The 15,542-nt window shown below is 42.3% G+C and overlaps 29 non-coding genes across 29 annotated transcripts; all 29 read left to right on the top strand.

Annotated features, from left to right (window-relative positions):
* The first annotated feature begins 114 nt into the window (after window positions 1–114).
* Window positions 115–233, top strand: LOC140022855 (5S ribosomal RNA). The gene has a single exon (XR_011826833.1). It is a non-coding gene; the product is annotated as a 5S ribosomal RNA (ribosomal RNA).
* Window positions 234–646: 413 nt separating this feature from the next.
* LOC140023504 (5S ribosomal RNA) lies at window positions 647–765 on the top strand. Its single transcript, XR_011827472.1, has one exon. It is a non-coding gene; the product is annotated as a 5S ribosomal RNA (ribosomal RNA).
* A 416-nt stretch (window positions 766–1,181) lies between these two features.
* LOC140022856 (5S ribosomal RNA) lies at window positions 1,182–1,300 on the top strand. Its single transcript, XR_011826834.1, has one exon. It is a non-coding gene; the product is annotated as a 5S ribosomal RNA (ribosomal RNA).
* Window positions 1,301–1,714: 414 nt separating this feature from the next.
* LOC140023354 (5S ribosomal RNA) lies at window positions 1,715–1,833 on the top strand. Its single transcript, XR_011827323.1, has one exon. It is a non-coding gene; the product is annotated as a 5S ribosomal RNA (ribosomal RNA).
* Window positions 1,834–2,248: 415 nt separating this feature from the next.
* On the top strand, window positions 2,249–2,367 carry LOC140032589 (5S ribosomal RNA). Its single transcript, XR_011836515.1, has one exon. It is a non-coding gene; the product is annotated as a 5S ribosomal RNA (ribosomal RNA).
* A 416-nt stretch (window positions 2,368–2,783) lies between these two features.
* Window positions 2,784–2,902, top strand: LOC140024356 (5S ribosomal RNA). Its single transcript, XR_011828329.1, has one exon. It is a non-coding gene; the product is annotated as a 5S ribosomal RNA (ribosomal RNA).
* A 417-nt stretch (window positions 2,903–3,319) lies between these two features.
* Window positions 3,320–3,438, top strand: LOC140032271 (5S ribosomal RNA). Its single transcript, XR_011836196.1, has one exon. It is a non-coding gene; the product is annotated as a 5S ribosomal RNA (ribosomal RNA).
* A 416-nt stretch (window positions 3,439–3,854) lies between these two features.
* On the top strand, window positions 3,855–3,973 carry LOC140022857 (5S ribosomal RNA). The gene has a single exon (XR_011826835.1). It is a non-coding gene; the product is annotated as a 5S ribosomal RNA (ribosomal RNA).
* Window positions 3,974–4,390: 417 nt separating this feature from the next.
* LOC140024892 (5S ribosomal RNA) lies at window positions 4,391–4,509 on the top strand. Its single transcript, XR_011828868.1, has one exon. It is a non-coding gene; the product is annotated as a 5S ribosomal RNA (ribosomal RNA).
* Window positions 4,510–4,926: 417 nt separating this feature from the next.
* On the top strand, window positions 4,927–5,045 carry LOC140032272 (5S ribosomal RNA). Its single transcript, XR_011836197.1, has one exon. It is a non-coding gene; the product is annotated as a 5S ribosomal RNA (ribosomal RNA).
* Window positions 5,046–5,461: 416 nt separating this feature from the next.
* On the top strand, window positions 5,462–5,580 carry LOC140023719 (5S ribosomal RNA). The gene has a single exon (XR_011827686.1). It is a non-coding gene; the product is annotated as a 5S ribosomal RNA (ribosomal RNA).
* A 418-nt stretch (window positions 5,581–5,998) lies between these two features.
* Window positions 5,999–6,117, top strand: LOC140024893 (5S ribosomal RNA). The gene has a single exon (XR_011828869.1). It is a non-coding gene; the product is annotated as a 5S ribosomal RNA (ribosomal RNA).
* Window positions 6,118–6,534: 417 nt separating this feature from the next.
* LOC140032273 (5S ribosomal RNA) lies at window positions 6,535–6,653 on the top strand. Its single transcript, XR_011836198.1, has one exon. It is a non-coding gene; the product is annotated as a 5S ribosomal RNA (ribosomal RNA).
* A 416-nt stretch (window positions 6,654–7,069) lies between these two features.
* On the top strand, window positions 7,070–7,188 carry LOC140024581 (5S ribosomal RNA). The gene has a single exon (XR_011828557.1). It is a non-coding gene; the product is annotated as a 5S ribosomal RNA (ribosomal RNA).
* A 413-nt stretch (window positions 7,189–7,601) lies between these two features.
* On the top strand, window positions 7,602–7,720 carry LOC140023618 (5S ribosomal RNA). Its single transcript, XR_011827587.1, has one exon. It is a non-coding gene; the product is annotated as a 5S ribosomal RNA (ribosomal RNA).
* Window positions 7,721–8,136: 416 nt separating this feature from the next.
* Window positions 8,137–8,255, top strand: LOC140024065 (5S ribosomal RNA). Its single transcript, XR_011828037.1, has one exon. It is a non-coding gene; the product is annotated as a 5S ribosomal RNA (ribosomal RNA).
* A 415-nt stretch (window positions 8,256–8,670) lies between these two features.
* On the top strand, window positions 8,671–8,789 carry LOC140023505 (5S ribosomal RNA). Its single transcript, XR_011827473.1, has one exon. It is a non-coding gene; the product is annotated as a 5S ribosomal RNA (ribosomal RNA).
* A 415-nt stretch (window positions 8,790–9,204) lies between these two features.
* Window positions 9,205–9,323, top strand: LOC140021990 (5S ribosomal RNA). The gene has a single exon (XR_011825972.1). It is a non-coding gene; the product is annotated as a 5S ribosomal RNA (ribosomal RNA).
* Window positions 9,324–9,739: 416 nt separating this feature from the next.
* Window positions 9,740–9,858, top strand: LOC140022858 (5S ribosomal RNA). The gene has a single exon (XR_011826836.1). It is a non-coding gene; the product is annotated as a 5S ribosomal RNA (ribosomal RNA).
* Window positions 9,859–10,274: 416 nt separating this feature from the next.
* LOC140022859 (5S ribosomal RNA) lies at window positions 10,275–10,393 on the top strand. The gene has a single exon (XR_011826837.1). It is a non-coding gene; the product is annotated as a 5S ribosomal RNA (ribosomal RNA).
* Window positions 10,394–10,809: 416 nt separating this feature from the next.
* LOC140024583 (5S ribosomal RNA) lies at window positions 10,810–10,928 on the top strand. The gene has a single exon (XR_011828559.1). It is a non-coding gene; the product is annotated as a 5S ribosomal RNA (ribosomal RNA).
* A 416-nt stretch (window positions 10,929–11,344) lies between these two features.
* LOC140032650 (5S ribosomal RNA) lies at window positions 11,345–11,463 on the top strand. The gene has a single exon (XR_011836575.1). It is a non-coding gene; the product is annotated as a 5S ribosomal RNA (ribosomal RNA).
* Window positions 11,464–11,879: 416 nt separating this feature from the next.
* Window positions 11,880–11,998, top strand: LOC140024177 (5S ribosomal RNA). Its single transcript, XR_011828149.1, has one exon. It is a non-coding gene; the product is annotated as a 5S ribosomal RNA (ribosomal RNA).
* Window positions 11,999–12,414: 416 nt separating this feature from the next.
* On the top strand, window positions 12,415–12,533 carry LOC140024895 (5S ribosomal RNA). Its single transcript, XR_011828871.1, has one exon. It is a non-coding gene; the product is annotated as a 5S ribosomal RNA (ribosomal RNA).
* Window positions 12,534–12,949: 416 nt separating this feature from the next.
* On the top strand, window positions 12,950–13,068 carry LOC140032651 (5S ribosomal RNA). Its single transcript, XR_011836576.1, has one exon. It is a non-coding gene; the product is annotated as a 5S ribosomal RNA (ribosomal RNA).
* A 416-nt stretch (window positions 13,069–13,484) lies between these two features.
* On the top strand, window positions 13,485–13,603 carry LOC140024178 (5S ribosomal RNA). Its single transcript, XR_011828150.1, has one exon. It is a non-coding gene; the product is annotated as a 5S ribosomal RNA (ribosomal RNA).
* Window positions 13,604–14,019: 416 nt separating this feature from the next.
* LOC140024896 (5S ribosomal RNA) lies at window positions 14,020–14,138 on the top strand. Its single transcript, XR_011828872.1, has one exon. It is a non-coding gene; the product is annotated as a 5S ribosomal RNA (ribosomal RNA).
* A 416-nt stretch (window positions 14,139–14,554) lies between these two features.
* On the top strand, window positions 14,555–14,673 carry LOC140032653 (5S ribosomal RNA). Its single transcript, XR_011836578.1, has one exon. It is a non-coding gene; the product is annotated as a 5S ribosomal RNA (ribosomal RNA).
* A 415-nt stretch (window positions 14,674–15,088) lies between these two features.
* LOC140032590 (5S ribosomal RNA) lies at window positions 15,089–15,207 on the top strand. The gene has a single exon (XR_011836516.1). It is a non-coding gene; the product is annotated as a 5S ribosomal RNA (ribosomal RNA).
* Window positions 15,208–15,542: the final 335 nt, after the last annotated feature.

Genomic DNA, 15,542 nt, shown 5'->3' on the forward strand with positions numbered 1-15,542 from the left:
AAAGGATAATAGGAAAATGCTTGAATTGACGCTTAAAATGAATTTCGGTCTAGAAAAGCCACACTGCTTCGCAGGACGGGGTAGTTTAAAAGAATAAAGCGAAAGGAATATGGTGGGTGCGATCATACCAGCACTAATGCACCGGATCCCATCAGAACTTCGAAATTAAGCGTGTTTGGGCGAGAGTAGTACTTGGATTGGTGACCCCCTGGGAAGTCCTCGTGTTGCACCCCTCTCTTTTTTGTTTCGAAATCCAAATTTCCTATTCGTTCTTTATCCTGTAGTAATTTAGCTCCGTCGGAACGATTGCTTAATATTTTGCTTCTTGTCGAAGCGTGAAGGAGGATCTGAAGGCGCGAGACAAATCAGGAACGGTACGGCTCGATCAAAGCCCGGATCGTCGCTCAAATTTGTCGGCGCAAATGTATCACCGCAAGCGTGAAGGATTGATTTCATGATAATTTAGAGTTGCGGGATGATGGAAAAAAATAGGGTGCAAATCAATAACAAAAAAATATAAAGTAAATAAATAAAAGGATAAGAGGAAAATGCTTCAATTGACGCTTAAAATGAATTCCGGTCTAGAAAAGCCACACTGCTTCGCTGGACGGGGTAGTTTAAAAGAATAAAGCGAAAGGAACGTTGTGGGTGCGATCATACCAGCACTAATGCACCGTATCCCATCAGAACTCCGAAGTTAAGCGTGCTTGGGCGTGAGCAGTATTAGGATGGGTGACCCCCTGGGAATTCCTCTTGTTGCACCCCTCTCTTTTTTGTTTCGAAATTCAAATTTTCTATTCGTTCTTTATCCTGTAGTAATTTAGGTCCTTCGGAACGATTGCTTTATATTTTGTTTCTTCTCGAAGCATGAAGGCGGATCTGAAGGCGCGAGACAAATCAGGAACGGTACGGCTCGATCAAAGCCCGGAGCGCCGCTCAAATTTATCGGCGCAAATGTATCAGCGCAAGCGTGAAGGATTGATTTCACGATAATTTAGAGTTGCGGGATGATGGAAAAAAACAGGGGGCAAATCAATAACAAAAAAAAATATGAAAGCAAATAAATAAAAGGATAATAGGAAAATGCTTGAATTGACGCTTAAAATGAATTTCGGTCTAGAAAAGCAACACTGCTTCGCAGGACGGGGTAGTTTAAAAGAATAAAGCGAAAGGAATATGGCGGGTGCGATCATACCAGCACTAATGCACCGGATCCCATCAGAACTTCGAAATTAAGCGTGTTTGGGCGAGAGTAGTACTTGGATTGGTGACCCCCTGGGAAGTCCTCGTGTTGCACCCCTCTCTTTTTTGTTTCGAAATCCAAATTTCCTATTCGTTCTTTATCCTGTAGTAATTTAGCTCCGTCGGAACGATTGCTTAATATTTTGCTTCTTGTCGAAGCGTGAAGGAGGATCTGAAGGCGCGAGACAAATCAGGAACGGTACGGCTCGATCAAAGCCCGGATCGTCGCTCAAATTTGTCGGCGCAAATGTATCACCGCAAGCGTGAAGGATTGATTTCATGATAATTTAGAGTTGCGGGATGATGGAAAAAAACAGGGTGCAAATCAATAAAAAAAAATATATAAAGTAAATAAATAAAAGGATAAAAGGAAAATGCTTCAATTGACGCTTAAAATGAATTCCGGTCTAGAAAAGCCACACTGCTTCGCTGGACGGGGGAGTTTAAAAGAATAAAGCGTAAGGAATGTTGTGGGTGCGATCATACCAGCACTAATGCACCGTATCCCATCAGAACTCCGAAGTTAAGCGTGCTTGGGCGTGAGCAGTATTAGGATGGGTGACCCCCTGGGAATTCCTCTTATTGCACCCCTTTCTTTTTTGTTTCGAAATTCAAATTTTCTATTCGTTCTTTATCTTGTAGTAATTTAGGTCCTTCGGAACGATTGCTTTATATTTTGCTTCTTCTCGAAGCATGAAGGCGGATCTGAAGGCGCGAGAGAAATCAGGAACGGTACGGCTCAATCAAAGCCCGGATCATCGCTCAAATTTGTCGGCGCAAATGTATCAGCGCTAGCGTGATGGATTGATTTCATGACAATTTATTGTTGCGCGATGAGGGAAAAAAACAGGGTGCAAATCAATAACAAAAAAAAATATGAAAGCAATAAACAAAAGGATAAGAGAAAAATGCTTGAATTGACGCTTAAAATGAATTTCGGTCTAGAAAAGCCACACTGCTTCTCAGGACGGGGTAGTTTAAAAGAATAAAGCGAAAGGAACATGGCGGGTGCGATCATACCAGCACTAATGCACCGGATCCCATCAGAACTCCGAAGTTAAGCATGCTTGGGCGAGAGTAGTGCTAGGATGGGTGACCCCCTGGGAATTCCTCTTGTTGCACCCCTCTCTTTTTTGTTTCGAAATTCGAATTTTCTATTCGTTCTTTATCCTGTAGTAATTTAGCTCCGTCGGAACGATTGCTTAACATTTTGCTTCTTGTCGAAGCGTGAAGGAGGATCTGAAGGCGCGAGACAAATCAGGAACGGTACGGCTCGATCAAAGCCCGGATCGTCGCTCAAATTTGTCGGCGCAAATGTATCAGCGCAAGCGTGAAGGATTGATTTCATGATAATTTAGAGTTGCGGGATGATGGAAAAAAACAGGGGGCAAATCAATAACAAAAAAAAATATGAAAGCAAATAAATAAAAGGATAATAGGAAAATGCGTGAATTGACGCTTAAAATGAATTTCGGTCTAGAAAAGCCACACTGCTTCGCAGGACGGGGTAGTTTAAAAGAATAAAGCGAAAGGAATATGGCGGGTGCGATCATACCAGCACTAATGCACCGGATCCCATCAGAAATTCGAAATTAAGCGTGTTTGGGCGAGAGTAGTACTTGGATTGGTGACCCCCTGGGAAGTCCTCGTGTTGCACCCCTCTCTTTTTTGTTTCGAAATCCAAATTTCCTATTCGTTCTTTATCCTGTAGTAATTTAGCTTCGTCGGAACGATTGCTTAATATTTTGCTTTTTGTCGAAACGTGAAGGAGGATCTGAAGGCGCGAGACAAATCAGGAACGGTACGGCTCGATCAAAGCCCGGATCGTCGCTCAAATTTGTCGGCGCAAATGTATCAGCGCAAGCGTGAAGGATTGATTTCATGATAATTTAGAGTTGCGGGATGATGGAAAAAAACAGGGGGCAAATCAATAACAAAAAAAAAATATGAAAGCAAATAAATAAAAGGATAATAGGAAAATGCTTGAATAGACGCTTAAAATGAATTTCGGTCTAGAAAAGCCACACTGCTTCGCAGGACGGGGTAGTTTAAAAGAATAAAGCGAAAGGAACATGGCGGGTGCGATCAAACCAGCACTAATGCACCGGATCCCATCAGAACTCCGAAGTTAAGCATGCTTGGGCGAGAGTAGTACTAGGATGGGTGACCCCCTGGGAATTCCTCTTGTTGCACCCCTCTCTTTTTTGTTTCAAAATTCAAATTTTCTATTCGTTCTTTATCCTGTAGTAATTTAGGTCCTTCGGAACGATTGCTTTATATTTTGCTTCTTCTCGAAGCATGAAGGCGGATCTGAAGGCGCGAGACAAATCAGGAACGGTACGGCTCGATCAAAGCCCGGATCGTCGCTCAAATTTGTCGGCGCAAATGTATCAGCGCAAGCGTGAAGGATTGATTTCATGATAATTTAGAGTTGCGGGATGATGGAAAAAAACAGGGGGCAAATCAATAACAAAAAAAAATATGAAAGCAAATAAATAAAAGGATAATAGGAAAATGCGTGAATTGACGCTTAAAATGAATTTCGGTCTAGAAAAGCCACACTGCTTCGCAGGACGGGGTAGTTTAAAAGAATAAAGCGAAAGGAATATGGCGGGTGCGATCATACCAGCACTAATGCACCGGATCCCATCAGAACTTCGAAATTAAGCGTGTTTGGGCGAGAGTAGTACTTGGATTGGTGACCCCCTGGGAAGTCCTCGTGTTGCACCCCTCTCTTTTTTGTTTCGAAATCCAAATTTCCTATTCGTTCTTTATCCTGTAGTAATTTAGCTTCGTCGGAACGATTGCTTAATATTTTGCTTTTTGTCGAAACGTGAAGGAGGATCTGAAGGCGCGAGACAAATCAGGAACGGTACGGCTCGATCAAAGCCCGGATCGTCGCTCAAATTTGTCGGCGCAAATGTATCAGCGCAAGCGTGAAGGATTGATTTCATGATAATTTAGAGTTGCGGGATGATGGAAAAAAACAGGGGGCAAATCAATAACAAAAAAAAAATATGAAAGCAAATAAATAAAAGGATAATAGGAAAATGCTTGAATAGACGCTTAAAATGAATTTCGGTCTAGAAAAGCCACACTGCTTCGCAGGACGGGGTAGTTTAAAAGAATAAAGCGAAAGGAACATGGCGGGTGCGATCATACCAGCACTAATGCACTGGATCCCATCAGAACATCGAAATTAAGCGTGTTTGGGCGAGAGTAGTACTTGGATTGGTGACCCCCTGGGAAGTCCTCGTGTTGCACCCCTCTCTTTTTTGTTTCGAAATCCAAATTTCCTATTCGTTCTTTATCCAGTAGTAATTTAGCTCCGTCGGAACGATTGCTTAATATTTTGCTTCTTGTCGAAGCGTGAAGGAGGATCTGAAGGCGCGAGACAAATCAGGAACGGTACGGCTCGATCAAAGCCAGGATCGTCGCTCAAATTTGTCGGCGCAAATGTATCACCGCAAGCGTGAAGGATTGATTTCATGATAATTTAGAGTTGCGGGATGATGGAAAAAAACAGGGGGCAAATCAATAACAAAAAAAAAATATGAAAGCAAAAAAATAAAAGGATAATAGGAAAATGCTTGAATAGACGCTTAAAATGAATTTCGGTCTAGAAAAGCCACACTGCTTCGCAGGACGGGGTAGTTTAAAAGAATAAAGCGAAAGGAACATGGCGGGTGCGATCAAACCAGCACTAATGCACCGGATCCCATCAGAACTCCGAAGTTAAGCATGCTTGGGCGAGAGTAGTACTAGGATGGGTGACCCCCTGGGAATTCCTCTTGTTGCACCCCTCTCTTTTTTGTTTCGAAATCCAAATTTCCTATTCGTTCTTTATCCAGTAGTAATTTAGCTTCGTCGGAACGATTGCTTAATATTTTGCTTTTTGTCGAAACGTGAAGGAGGATCTGAAGGCGCGAGACAAATCAGGAACGGTACGGCTCGATCAAAGCCCGGATCGTCGCTCAAATTTGTCGGCGCAAATGTATCAGCGCAAGCGTGAAGGATTGGTTTCATGATAATTTAGAGTTGCGGGATGATGGAAAAAAACAGGGGGCAAATCAATAACAAAAAAAAATATGAAAGCAAATAAATAAAAGGATAATAGGAAAATGCTTGAATTGACGCTTAAAATGAATTTCGGTCTAGAAAAGCCACACTGCTTCGCAGGACGGGGTAGTTTAAAAGAATAAAGCGAAAGGAATATGGCGGGTGCGATCATACCAGCACTAATGCACCGGATCCCATCAGAACTTCGAAATTAAGTGTGTTTGGGCGAGAGTAGTACTTGGATTGGTGACCCCCTGGGAAGTCCTCGTGTTGCACCCCTCTCTTTTTTGTTTCGAAATCCAAATTTCCTATTCGTTCTTTATCCTGTAGTAATTTAGCTCTGTCGGAACGATTGCTTAATATTTTGCTTCTTGTCGAAGCGTGAAGGAGGATCTGAAGGCGCGAGACAAATCAGGAACGGTACGGCTCGATCAAAGCCCGGATCGTCGCTCAAATTTGTCGGCGCAAATGTATCAGCGCAAGCGTGAAGGATTGATTTCATGATAATTTGGAGTTGCGGGATGATGGAAAAAAACAGGGGGCAAATCAATAACAAAAAAAAAAATATGAAAGCAAATAAATAAAAGGATAATAGGAAAATGCTTGAATTGACGCTTAAAATGAATTTCGGTCTAGAAAAGCCACACTGCTTCGCAGGACGGGGTAGTTTAAAGGAATAAAGCGAAAGGAATATGGCGGGTGCGATCATACCAGCACTAATGCACTGGATCCCATCAGAACATCGAAATTAAGCGTGTTTGGGCGAGAGTAGTACTTGGATTGGTGACCCCCTGGGAAGTCCTCGTGTTGCACCCCTCTCTTTTTTGTTTCGAAATCCAAATTTCCTATTCGTTCTTTATCCAGTAGTAATTTAGCTCCGTCGGAACGATTGCTTAATATTTTGCTTCTTGTCGAAGCGTGAAGGAGGATCTGAAGGCGCGAGACAAATCAGGAACGGTACGGCTCGATCAAAGCCAGGATCGTCGCTCAAATTTGTCGGCGCAAATGTATCACCGCAAGCGTGAAGGATTGATTTCATGATAATTTAGAGTTGCGGGATGATGGAAAAAAACAGGGGGCAAATCAATAACAAAAAAAAAATATGAAAGCAAAAAAATAAAAGGATAATAGGAAAATGCTTGAATAGACGCTTAAAATGAATTTCGGTCTAGAAAAGCCACACTGCTTCGCAGGACGGGGTAGTTTAAAAGAATAAAGCGAAAGGAACATGGCGGGTGCGATCAAACCAGCACTAATGCACCGGATCCCATCAGAACTCCGAAGTTAAGCATGCTTGGGCGAGAGTAGTACTAGGATGGGTGACCCCCTGGGAATTCCTCTTGTTGCACCCCTCTCTTTTTTGTTTCAAAATTCAAATTTTCTATTCGTTCTTTATCCTGTAGTAATTTAGGTCCTTCGGAACGATTGCTTTATATTTTGCTTCTTCTCGAAGCATGAAGGCGGATCTGAAGGCGCGAGACAAATCAGGAACGGTACGGCTCGATCAAAGCCCAGATCGTCGCTCAAATTTGTCGGCGCAAATGTATCAGCGCAAGCGTGAAGGATTGATTTCATGATAATTTAGAGTTGCGGGATGATGGAAAAAAACAGGGGGCAAATCAATAACAAAAAAAAATATGAAAGCAAATAAATAAAAGGATAATAGGAAAATGCTTGAATTGACGCTTAAAATGAATTTCGGTCTAGAAAAGCCACACTGCTTCGCAGGACGGGGTAGTTTAAAAGAATAAAGCGAAAGGAATATGGCGGGTGCGATCATACCAGCACTAATGCACCGGATCCCATCAGAACATCGAAATTAAGCGTGTTTGGGCGAGAGTAGTACTTGGATTGGTGACCCCCTGGGAAGTCCTCGTGTTGCACCCCTCTCTTTTTTGTTTCGAAATCCAAATTTCCTATTCGTTCTTTATCCAGTAGTAATTTAGCTCCGTCGGAACGATTGATTAATATTTTGCTTTTTGTCGAAGCGTGAAGGAGGATCTGAAGGCGCGAGACAAATCAGGAACGGTACGGCTCGATCAAAGCCCGGATCGTCGCTCAAATTTGTCGGCGCAAATGTATCAGCGCAAGCGTGAAGGATTGATTTCATGATAATTTAGAGTTGCGGGATGATGGAAAAAAATAGGGTGCAAATCAATAACAAAAAAATATAAAGTAAATAAATAAAAGGATAAGAGGAAAATGCTTCAATTGACGCTTAAAATGAATTCCGGTCTAGAAAAGCCACACTGCTTCGCTGGACGGGGTAGTTTAAAAGAATAAAGCGAAAGGAACGTTGTGGGTGCGATCATACCAGCACTAACGCACCGTATCCCATCAGAACTCCGAAGTTAAGCGTGCTTGGGCGTGAGCAGTATTAGGATGGGTGACCCCCTGGGAATTCCTCTTGTTGCACCCCTCTCTTTTTTGTTTCAAAATTCAAATTTTCTATTCGTTCTTTATCCTGTAGTAATTTAGGTCCTTCGGAACGATTGCTTTATATTTTGCTTCTTCTCGAAGCATGAAGGCGGATCTGAAGGCGCGAGACAAATCAGGAACGGTACGGCTCGATCAAAGCCCAGATCGTCGCTCAAATTTGTCGGCGCAAATGTATCAGCGCAAGCGTGAAGGATTGATTTCACGATAATTTAGAGTTGCGGGATGATGGAAAAAAATAGGGGGCAAATCAATAACAAAAAAAAATATGAAAGCAAATAAATAAAAGGATAATAGGAAAATGCTTGAATTAACGCTTAAAATGAATTTCGGTCTAGAAAAGCAACACGGCTTCGCAGGACGGGGTAGTGTAAAAGAATAAAGCGAAAGGAATATGGCGGGTGCGAGCATACCAGCACTAATGCACCGGATCCCATCAGAACTTCGAAATTAAGCGTGTTTGGGCGAGAGTAGTACTTGGATTGGTGACCCCCTGGGAAGTCCTCGTGTTGCACCCCTCTCTTTTTTGTTTCGAAATCCAAATTTCCTATTCGTTCTTTATCCTATAGTAATTTAGCTCTGTCGGAACGATTGCTTAATATTTTGCTTCTTGTCGAAGCGTGAAGGAGGATCTGAAAGCGCGAGACAAATCAGGAACGGTACGGCTCGATCAAAGCCCGGATCGTCGCTCAAATTTGTCGGCGCAAATGTATCACCGCAAGCGTGAATGATTGATTTCATGATAATTTAAAGTTGCGGGATGATGGAAAAAAACAGGGTGCAAATCAATAAAAAAAATATATATAAAGTAAATAAATAAAAGGATAAAAGGAAAATGCTTCAATTGACGCTTAAAATGAATTCCGGTCTAGAAAAGCCACACTGCTTCGCTGGACAAGGTAGTTTAAAAGAATAAAGCGTAAGGAACGTTGTGGGTGCGATCATACCAGCACTAATGCACCGTATCCCATCAGAACTCCGAAGTTAAGCGTGCTTGGGCGTGAGCAGTATTAGGATGGGTGACCCCCTGGGAATTCCTCTTGTTGCACCCCTTTCTTTTTTGTTTCGAAATTCAAATTTTCTATTCGTTCTTTATCTTGTAGTAATTTAGGTCCTTCGGAACGATTGCTTTATATTTTGCTTCTTCTCGAAGCATGAAGGCGGATCTGAAGGCGCGAGAGAAATCAGGAACGGTACGGCTCGATCACAGCCCGGATCATCGCTCAAATTTGTCGGCGCAAATGTATCAGCGCTAGCGTGATGGATTGATTTCATGACAATTTATTGTTGCGCGATGAGGGAAAAAAACAGGGTGCAAATCAATAACAAAAAAAAATATGAAAGCAATAAACAAAAGGATAAGAGAAAAATGCTTGAATTGACGCTTAAAATGAATTTCGGTCTAGAAAAGCCACACTGCTTCGCAGGACGGGGTAGTTTAAAAGAATAAAGCGAAAGGAACATGGCGGGTGCGATCATACCAGCACTAATGCACCGGATCCCATCAGAACTCCGAAGTTAAGCATGCTTGGGCGAGAGTAGTGCTAGGATGGGTGACCCACTGGGAATTCCTCTTGTTGCACCCCTCTCTTTTTTGTTTCGAAATTCAAATTTTCTATTCGTTCTTTATCCTGTAGTAATTTAGCTCCGTCGGAACGTTTGCTTAATATTTTGCTTCTTGTCGAAGCGTGAAGGAGGATCTGAAGGCGCGAGACAAATCAGGAACGGTACGGCTCGATCAAATCCCGGATCGTCGCTCAAATTTGTCGGCGCAAATGTATCAGCGCAAGCGTGAAGGATTGATTTCATGATAATTTAGAGTTGCGGGATGATGGAAAAAAACAGGGGGCAAATCAATAACAAAAAAAAATATGAAAGAAAATAAATAAAAGGATAATAGGAAAATGCTTGAATTGACGCTTAAAATGAATTTCGGTCTAGAAAAGCCACACTGCTTCGCAGGACGGGGTAGTTTAAAAGAATAAAGCGAAAGGAATATGGCGGGTGCGATCATACCAGCACTAATGCACCGGATCCCATCAGAACTTCGAAATTAAGCGTGTTTGGGCGAGAGTAGTACTTGGATTGGTGACCCCCTGGGAAGTCCTCGTGTTGCACCCCTCTCTTTTTTGTTTCGAAATCCAAATTTCCTATTCGTTCTTTATCCTGTAGTAATTTAGCTCTGTCGGAACGATTGCTTAATATTTTGCTTCTTGTCGAAGCGTGAAGGAGGATCTGAAGGCGCGAGACAAATCAGGAACGGTACGGCTCGATCAAAGCCCGGATCGTCGCTCAAATTTGTCGGCGCAAATGTATCAGCGCAAGCGTGAAGGATTGATTTCATGATAATTTAAAGTTGCGGGATGATGGAAAAAAAAAGGGGGCAAATCAATAACAAAAAAAAATATGAAAGCAAATAAATAAAAGGATAATAGGAAAATGCTTGAATTGACGCTTAAAATGAATTTCGGTCTAGAAAAGCCACACTGCTTCGCAGGACGGGGTAGTTTAAAAGAATAAAGCGAAAGGAATATGGCGGGTGCGATCATACCAGCACTAATGCACCGGATCCCATCAGAACTTCGAAATTAAGCGTGTTTGGGCGAGAGTAGTACTTGGATTGGTGACCCCCTGGGAAGTCCTCGTGTTGCACCCCTCTCTTTTTTGTTTTGAAATCCAAATTTCCTATTCGTTCTTTATCCTGTAGTAATTTAGCTCTGTCGGAACGATTGCTTAATATTTTGCTTCTTGTCTAAGCGTGAAGGAGGATCTGAAGGCGCGAGACAAATCAGGAACGGTACGGCTCGATCAAAGCCCGGATCGTCGCTCAAATTTGTCGGCGCAAATGTATCAGCGCAAGCGTGAAGGATTGATTTCATGATAATTTAGAGTTGCGGGATGATGGAAAAAAACTGGGGGCAAATCAATAACAAAAAAAAAATATGAAAGCAAATAAAAAAAAGATAATAGGAAAATGCTTGAATTGACGCTTAAAATGAATTTCGGTCTAGAAAAGCCACACTGCTTCGTAGGACGGGGTAGTTTAAAAGAATAAAGCGAAAGGAATATGGCGGGTGCGATCATACCAGCACTAATGCACCGGATCCCATCAGAACATCGAAATTAAGCGTGTTTGGGCGAGAGTAGTACTTGGATTGGTGACCCCCTGGGAAGTCCTCGTGTTGCACCCCTCTCTTTTTTGTTTCAAAATCCAAATTTCCTATTCGTTCTTTATCCAGTAGTAATTTAGCTCCGTCGGAACGATTGCTTAATATTTTGCTTCTTGTCGAAGCGTGAAGGAGGATCTGAAGGCGCGAGACAAATCAGGAACGGTACGGCTCGATCAAAGCCCGGATCGTCGCTCAAATTTGTCGGCGCAAATGTATCAGCGCAAGCGTGAAGGATTGATTTCATGATAATTTAGAGTTGCGGGATGATGGAAAAAAACAGGCGCAAATCAATAACAAAAAAAAAATATGAAAGCAAATAAATAAAAGGATAATAGGAAAATGCTTGAATTGACGCTTAAAATGAATTTCGGTCTAGAAAAGCCACACTGCTTCGCAGGACGGGGTAGTTTAAAAGAATAAAGCGAAAGGAACATGGCGGGTGCGATCAAACCAGCACTAATGCACCGGATCCCATCAGAACTCCGAAGTTAAGCATGCTTGGGCGAGAGTAGTACTAGGATGGGTGACCCCCTGGGAATTCCTCTTGTTGCCCCCCTCTCTTTTTTGTTTCGAAATTCAAATTTTCTATTCGTTCTTTATCCTGTAGTAATTTAGGTCCTTCGGAACGATTGCTTTATATTTTGCTTCTTCTCGAAGCATGAAGGCGGATCTGAAGGCGCGAGACAATTCAGGAACGGTACGGCTCGATCAAAGCCCGGATCGTCGCTCAAATTTGTCGGCGCAAATGTATCAGCGCAAGCGTGAAGGATTGATTTCATGATAATTTAGAATTGCGGGATGATGGAAAAAAACAGGGGGCAAATCAATAACAAAAAAAAATATGAAAGCAAATAAATAAAAGGATAATAGGAAAATGCTTGAATTGACGCTTAAAATGAATTTCGGTCTAGAAAAGCCACACTGCTTCGCAGGACGGGGTAGTTTAAAAGAATAAAGCGAAAGGAATATGGCGGGTGCGATCATACCAGCACTAATGCACCGGATCCCATCAGAACTTCGAAATTAAGCGTGTTTGGGCGAGAGTAGTACTTGGATTGCTGACCCCCTGGGAAGTCCTCGTGTTGCACCCCTCTCTTTTTTGTTTCGAAATCCAAATTTCCTATTCGTTCTTTATCCTGTAGTAATTTAGCTCTGTCGGAACGATTGCTTAATATTTTGCTTCTTGTCGAAGCGTGAAGGATGATCTGAAGGCGCGAGACAAATCAGGAACGGTACGGCTCGATCAAAGCCCGGATCGTCGCTCAAATTTGTCGGCGCAAATGTATCAGCGCAAGCGTGAAGGATTGATTTCATGATAATTTAGAGTTGCGGGATGATGGAAAAAAACTGGGGGCAAATCAATAACAAAAAAAAAATATGAAAGCAAATAAAAAAAAGATAATAGGAAAATGCTTGAATTGACGCTTAAAATGAATTTCGGTCTAGAAAAGCCACACTGCTTCGTAGGACGGGGTAGTTTAAAAGAATAAAGCGAAAGGAATATGGCGGGTGCGATCATACCAGCACTAATGCACTGGATCCCATCAGAACATCGAAATTAAGCGTGTTTGGGCGAGAGTAGTACTTGGATTGGTGACCCCCTGGGAAGTCCTCGTGTTGCACCCCTCTCTTTTTTGTTTCAAAATCCAAATTTCCTATTCGTTCTTTATCCAGTAGTAATTTAGCTCCGTCGGAACGATTGCTTAATATTTTGCTTCTTGTCGAAGCGTGAAGGAGGATCTGAAGGCGCGAGACAAATCAGGAACGGTACGGCTCGATCAAAGCCCGGATCGTCGCTCAAATTTGTCGGCGCAAATGTATCAGCGCAAGCGTGAAGGATTGATTTCATGATAATTTAGAGTTGCGGGATGATGGAAAAAAACAGGCGCAAATCAATAACAAAAAAAAAATATGAAAGCAAATAAATAAAAGGATAATAGGAAAATGCTTGAATTGACGCTTAAAATGAATTTCGGTCTAGAAAAGCCACACTGCTTCGCAGGACGGGGTAGTTTAAAAGAATAAAGCGAAAGGAACATGGCGGGTGCGATCAAACCAGCACTAATGCACCGGATCCCATCAGAACTCCGAAGTTAAGCATGCTTGGGCGAGAGTAGTACTAGGATGGGTGACCCCCTGGGAATTCCTCTTGTTGCCCCCCTCTCTTTTTTGTTTCGAAATTCAAATTTTCTATTCGTTCTTTATCCTGTAGTAATTTAGGTCCTTCGGAACGATTGCTTTATATTTTGCTTCTTCTCGAAGCATGAAGGCGGATCTGAAGGCGCGAGACAATTCAGGAACGGTACGGCTCGATCAAAGCCCGGATCGTCGCTCAAATTTGTCGGCGCAAATGTATCAGCGCAAGCGTGAAGGATTGATTTCATGATAATTTAGAATTGCGGGATGATGGAAAAAAACAGGGGGCAAATCAATAACAAAAAAAAATATGAAAGCAAATAAATAAAAGGATAATAGGAAAATGCTTGAATTGACGCTTAAAATGAATTTCGGTCTAGAAAAGCCACACTGCTTCGCAGGACGGGGTAGTTTAAAAGAATAAAGCGAAAGGAATATGGCGGGTGCGATCATACCAGCACTAATGCACCGGATCCCATCAGAACTTCGAAATTAAGCGTGTTTGGGCGAGAGTAGTACTTGGATTGCTGACCCCCTGGGAAGTCCTCGTGTTGCACCCCTCTCTTTTTTGTTTCGAAATCCAAATTTCCTATTCGTTCTTTATCCTGTAGTAATTTAGCTCTGTCGGAACGATTGCTTAATATTTTGCTTCTTGTCGAAGCGTGAAGGATGATCTGAAGGCGCGAGACAAATCAGGAACGGTACGGCTCGATCAAAGCCCGGATCGTCGCTCAAATTTGTCGGCGCAAATGTATCAGCGCAAGCGTGAAGGATTGATTTCATGATAATTTAGAGTTGCGGGATGATGGAAAAAAACTGGGGGCAAATCAATAACAAAAAAAAAATATGAAAGCAAATAAAAAAAAGATAATAGGAAAATGCTTGAATTGACGCTTAAAATGAATTTCGGTCTAGAAAAGCCACACTGCTTCGTAGGACGGGGTAGTTTAAAAGAATAAAGCGAAAGGAATATGGCGGGTGCGATCATACCAGCACTAATGCACTGGATCCCATCAGAACATCGAAATTAAGCGTGTTTGGGCGAGAGTAGTACTTGGATTGGTGACCCCCTGGGAAGTCCTCGTGTTGCACCCCTCTCTTTTTTGTTTCAAAATCCAAATTTCCTATTCGTTCTTTATCCAGTAGTAATTTAGCTCCGTCGGAACGATTGCTTAATATTTTGCTTCTTGTCGAAGCGTGAAGGAGGATCTGAAGGCGCGAGACAAATCAGGAACGGTACGGCTCGATCAAAGCCCGGATCGTCGCTCAAATTTGTCGGCGCAAATGTATCAGCGCAAGCGTGAAGGATTGATTTCATGATAATTTAGAGTTGCGGGATGATGGAAAAAAACAGGCGCAAATCAATAACAAAAAAAAAATATGAAAGCAAATAAATAAAAGGATAATAGGAAAATGCTTGAATTGACGCTTAAAATGAATTTCGGTCTAGAAAAGCCACACTGCTTCGCAGGACGGGGTAGTTTAAAAGAATAAAGCGAAAGGAACATGGCGGGTGCGATCAAACCAGCACTAATGCACCGGATCCCATCAGAACTCCGAAGTTAAGCATGCTTGGGCGAGAGTAGTACTAGGATGGGTGACCCCCTGGGAATTCCTCTTGTTGCCCCCCTCTCTTTTTTGTTTCGAAATTCAAATTTTCTATTCGTTCTTTATCCTGTAGTAATTTAGGTCCTTCGGAACGATTGCTTTATATTTTGCTTCTTCTCGAAGCATGAAGGCGGATCTGAAGGCGCGAGACAAATCAGGAACGGTACGGCTCGATCAAAGCCCGGATCATCGCTCAAATTTGTCGGCGCAAATGTATCAGCGCTAGCGTGATGGATTGATTTCATGACAATTTATTGTTGCGCGATGAGGGAAAAAAACAGGGTGCAAATCAATAACAAAAAAAAATATGAAAGCAATAAACAAAAGAATAAGAGAAAAATGCTTGAATTGACGCTTAAAATGAATTTCGGTCTAGAAAAGCCACACTGCTTCGCAGGACGGGGTAGTTTAAAAGAATAAAGCGAAAGGAACATGGCGGGTGCGATCATACCAGCACTAATGCACCGGATCCCATCAGAACTCCGAAGTTAAGCATGCTTGGGCGAGAGTAGTGCTAGGATGGGTGACCCCCTGGGAATTCCTCTTGTTGCACCCCTCTCTTTTTTGTTTCGAAATTCAAATTTTCTATTCGTTCTTTATCCTGTAGTAATTTAGCTCCGTCGGAACGATTGCTTAATATTTTGCTTCTTGTCGAAGCGTGAAGGAGGATCTGAAGGCGCGAGAGAAATCAGGAACGGTACGGCTCGATCAAAGCCCGGATCATCGCTCAAATTTGTCGGCGCAAATGTATCAGCGCTAGCGTGATGGATTGATTTCATGACAATTTATTGTTGCGCGATGAGGGAAAAAAACAGGGTGCAAATCAATAACAAAAAAAAATATGAAAGCAATAAACAAAACGATAAGAGAAAAATGCTTGAATTGACGCTC

The sequence above is a fragment of the Coffea arabica genome, chromosome 11e (assembly GCF_036785885.1).
Source record: "Coffea arabica cultivar ET-39 chromosome 11e, Coffea Arabica ET-39 HiFi, whole genome shotgun sequence".
In the NCBI taxonomy this organism is placed as follows: Eukaryota; Viridiplantae; Streptophyta; class Magnoliopsida; order Gentianales; family Rubiaceae; genus Coffea; species Coffea arabica.